This window comes from Austrofundulus limnaeus, unplaced genomic scaffold (genome assembly GCF_001266775.1).
Source record: "Austrofundulus limnaeus strain Quisiro unplaced genomic scaffold, Austrofundulus_limnaeus-1.0 Scaffold343, whole genome shotgun sequence".
Taxonomy (NCBI): Eukaryota; Metazoa; Chordata; class Actinopteri; order Cyprinodontiformes; family Rivulidae; genus Austrofundulus; species Austrofundulus limnaeus.
In genome coordinates this window covers 136,612-141,536 of record NW_013952745.1, presented here as the reverse complement: position 1 = coordinate 141,536, position 4,925 = coordinate 136,612, and the positions used below count along the sequence as shown (strand labels likewise).

The following is a 4,925-nucleotide window of genomic DNA, read 5'->3' as shown; positions in this document are numbered from 1 at the left end:
GACATGACGTACGCCGGGGTAAGGAGGGGAGGCTAGACCGTCCAAATTCACAGCCTCTTTTTTTCCGGTCTTCCCGGTCTACCAAGGACCCGGACCGCCACGACCGGGGAGTCTGGGTCCTCTGGAGGACCTGGCCTGCCGTTTTGGACACAGCCACTCTAGTCTTTGTTTATTGAAACACTCTTATTTAAACTCGTCTTCAGTTCTGATAGTGACTCAAAATAATCTAAAGAAACAGATTCTTCTAATTATTGCAGCATTGCTCTGTTTAGATGCTGATATTCCCCTCTGACATCACTTCCTGTTTCAGTGTTCATCTCAACGACATGAAATTTGTTTTGCAGCATGTTATAAATGTTCTCTTTCCAAAAAATGCATTCATGTTTATTACAAAAATCTGATGTCACAGGCACTTTCAGAAGCTTCTAACGTCAAACAGAACAGGCATCGTTAGCACATTTTTTATTTTTGTTTTTTAAAAATATTCTCGTAAACACACATCTGTTTTTAAAAATGTATCCATCCACACAGAAACGACCCACACGTTGCAGTAACCATGCCAGACCTGTGTGTGGCGCTGCAGGAAACAAGACTATGATATTTAAAATACGATAAAAAACCATTTTGTAGTTGCAGAGATGCAAGTTATCGATTAATGAATTAATCTAAAGTTGATTGATCTTATCGATCGACTAACGATTAATTGATAAGCGGCCATTTTCCTAAAAACCTGACATTTCTCTTGAATCAAGGGTCTTTCATTACATGAAGGGCTAATTTTTTACACTAAATAAAAAAAGTACAGTATTATACTTTATTAAATGTTTTGTGCCAGCTGACTGAATAAAGAGAGAATTGTGTATTTCTCTCACATTATTAAACTTGGACATATTTATAAAATATAACAAAACAGAAATCTATTAGGTTGCTAGTTGGGGAATAAAGGAAAGAAAAAAAACATAAAACATTTAATCCTCCCTGAACAGAGAAATGTAAAACTAACATTTAAACACAGGGTAACATTTTAATCTAAAGATTTACTCAAAAACAAACTATAAACTTGACTGAGAGGGGTGAACATGTAAATGAGTACTGGGACTGTGTTTGTTTACGTTCCCTGTGGGCTGATCTGACGTCAGTTACTGTTCATTTGATCTGTTCACTGGTCAGGTTACGTCACAGATGAGATTAACTTCACTGTAATTATTTGTGACTAACTTTTTTTGTTTTGTTTTGTTATTTCACATAGAGTTAAACTCTACAAGAAGAAGCTAACGTTAGCTAAAGTTAGCTTACCATTGTGTCGTCCTGCTCTTGTCGTTAGCGTCATGCTGCTGGATGGTTCGGTACAGCCTTCGATACGTTTCCTTCCAGTTTGGTTTAGTTCATTATTGTTGTTGTGTCACAAATCAAACTAAAAAAGATTTGCGTGTTTAACTACGGAGGCGGCCGACCATCTGCTGTACGGAGCCCGCGAGGGGACATGGGGGGATTTTTTTCTTTTGCGTTCCCTCGCAATAATTTTGCGTTACCTCGCAATATTGTTTTGCGTTCCCACGCAAAAATTTGTTTTGTATATGAACTCAATTAAATCAGACTTTTATTTTGAAATATCCGGTTACCCAAACAGGATGTCTCGCCACAAGTTCGTGTAATTGACATTGATGTTGCGTGGCTGTACTGTGTTAAAATATCATCATATGACGTACTTCCATGTGTGTCTGTGATATATTCATTCTGTAGCTGGATTAAAGCAGGAGGCTAACTCGCTAATGGTGAACATGTGAGCTTGTTAATGAACCGGCAGCACAACAGTGTTAAACGACTTTTGCGAGGGAAAGCAAAAAGGAAAAAAAAAAAATCCCCCATGTCCCCTCGCGGGCTCAGTACTACTCGACTCAACAGGGCCAGGGTAAAGTTAGGCCAGGCAGAGAGAGCAGCAGCGCCCTCTACTGGATGAAGGCAAAACTACACTGAAATAAGGTTTAAACAAATGTTTTCAATTAATGGAATGGAAGGAATTTTAATCTAATAAACAATTATTGACAATTAATCATAAGTGGATTAATTGTTTGCATCTCTAGTACTGTCCTTGTTCCTTGATATCATTTAAACTAGGGATGCACGATAACGCATTTTAAGAACCGATAGCGATCAGTGTTTCCCCTAGGAAATTGGTCTAAAAAAACATAAATTTACGTGACTCACCTGCAATTATGGTAATACATTTACACATAACATGAAGATTTAATTGTCTAACTACATCCTAGTTAAGGACTACTCATGATAATTATCAATAAAATTACTATTGATAATAAGTGATCAGAACTGTGTGCAGCAGATGATCTGAGTCCAGAGTTCTCAGTTTGAAACTGTTATGGACTAATTATTTATATCTGTTTCACCTTGACGCTGTCCCGTACTAATATCTTAAGATAACTTTTGGCTGTTTTAATCTGTTTGCCCCAGACTTTAAGACTCCAGCAATGATGACCTCTCTTTATTTTGATAAGGTAGCTCTTGGGCTGAGAGCCCTGTTATTGGTTAGGTGAATGCATTACGAGTCCGCATTATACTTACAGGAACACACACAGCAGCAGCTTGGCATGGTAAACCATGGCTAACGATGGTAAACCATGGCTAACGATGGTAAACCWTGKCTAACGATGGTAAACCWYGGCTAACGATGGTAAACCTTGGCTAACGATGGTAAACTGTGTCTAACGATGGTACACCTTGGCTAACAATGGTAAACTGTGGTTAACAAGGAGATTAAAGCTTCAGTCTTTAGCGAGGGTGAACAGCTGGTTGTCATCATTCCCATTGTTAAATTGCTTGAGATCTGCATCCTCTCTGGAAATTTTATTGGATTTGTCCAAAGCTTCAGCAATGATTTAAGTCCTGACGAGTTAGCTCGTTGTTGTTAGCATCTTAGCAGACGGACTCTGTGCTGCGTTCAGGAGGTAACGGACATTACATGTTCTCAAATTGGGAGTAGTTGTTCCGATGTTTATAATTATAAAGTTTGTGTGTAACATACAGGGTTAGTTGGTAAAATAATATTAACAATTATTAAAATGACTGGTTTTTTTTCAGCACAGAGTATTCTAACAATTTATCTAGTGAGAAAGTTGTTTTTTCCGACGTAACTTGAATGTTGCTCGGGTCATGTTGGACGGGAAGCAGCTTGACCAAAACGGATAAAAATAAACACGCATTCTCATCGCCAAGCTGACAAACATATACATATATTATCAGTTCTGTTTGTTATGATATCGGACCGATAAGTATGACGTCATAATTCCCTGATATTGGGTCGATAACTATCGTAATTTAAACATCTCGTTCACATTCAGGACAAGCATTTTTACCATGTTTGTTTTGTATGTACTGTTTCTATAATTATTCTTGTAAACATGGCATTTTTAAAAGGTTTTTATCCACACAGAAATTATTAGAGGTTAGGATGAGGATGAGTTTGGCCAGACAGTTCAGAAAATAGTGAATATTGTAATTGATTTGTAGTTAAAAGTCTTCTAGATATTTTAGTGTTTTAAGGATGGTTGAGTTTTAAATGTTTCCATCATGATAAAACTGATGACCTCCACAGGTCAGATACATTAACAGGAAGTGAAATCAGGCAGGTTGTGGGCGGAGCTGCTGTTGGAAGTTTGTGTGTAGTAGTTGTGGTTCTGCTGCAACTGCAAACCTTCCTGCTGCACGTCACCTGCAGCCAACTGTCACCTGATTAAAACTGGGTCTCTGCTGTTAACCTGCTGGGACCGAGGAGCCTGCCGTTGCTTCATTGTTTTCTAACAGGAAGTGATGGCGCAGCTGCGAGGGAGAGTTTGTGTTGCAGCTCACTACATGTGGGGTCTGAGGAGGCTGAGAGAAAAGTGTTAAAGTGTCCTCTGCGGTGGTTTGAACCAGTGAACTGTGCAGCCTGTTGGTGTGTCCAGCTTCTTAGCTCTCGTTATTCTTTCGACCACATCGTACCCACCTCCATCCAACTGCACCTGCTGCACCTGGGGTCAGAGCTTCAGGTTCTCTACACCTGATGGTCCAATGTTTACTTTTCGTCTGACTTCCTGCCTGCTCAGGAGCAGAATGTCTCTTCTGGAGCCACTGAAAGCTCTGGTTTAAATCCATCAATTAGCCTGGATCCATTCATGTAGTCCAGATCATTCATCTGGTCTGGATCCATTCATCTGGTCTGGATCCATTCATCTGGTCTGGATCCATCCATTCACCTGGTCTGGATCCATCCATCTGGTCTGGATCCATCCATCTAGTCTGGATCCATCCATCTAGTCTGGATCCATCCATCTAGACTGGATCCATCCATTCATCTAGTCTAGATCCATCCAACTAGTCTAGATCCATCCAACTAGTCTGGATCCATTCATCTGGTCTGGATCCATTCATCTGGTCTGGATCCATCCATCTAGTCTGGATCCGTTCATCTGGTCTGGATCCGTTCATCTGGTCTGGATCCNGTCTGGATCCGTTCATCTGGTCTGGATCCGTTCATCTGGTCTGGATCCATTCATCTGGTCTGGATCCATCACTCTGGATGGATCTGTTTATCCTGACCTTCCTCAGACCTGAGCGTTCAGACTGAGGTTACCGAGAAAACATCAGATCTGGATCAGATTCAGGACCACAGACCCGGGTCAGAATTGTGTCTGAAAAATGTTTTTGATTTGTTAGTAATAAATAAATGTAATCTTTAATAAAACGATGTGTTTCTGAATGATGTTCTTCTGATGTTTCCTCAGAACTGTTTCCTCCTCGGGTCCAGCAGCCGAAGGCGCCTCGGTCTCCAGACGTTAGTCTGCACCTGGTCTGAATGAGTTGTGTCCAGGGCCCGGCCTAGTTCCTGGTTCTCCTTCACCTCCTGTCATCTCCCTCCTTCCCCCCACCCT

General features: G+C 40.6%; 1 long non-coding RNA gene across 1 annotated transcript in view; it reads left to right on the top strand.

The window, feature by feature from the left end:
• Positions 1–4,919, top strand: part of LOC106527796 (uncharacterized) — an 11,806-nt gene extending 6,887 nt beyond the window's left edge. The window contains exon 3 of the long non-coding RNA XR_001311427.1: positions 4,779–4,919. This is a non-coding gene — a long non-coding RNA (uncharacterized LOC106527796). The remainder of the gene's footprint in view (positions 1–4,778) is intronic.
• The last annotated feature ends 6 nt before the right edge of the window (positions 4,920–4,925 follow it).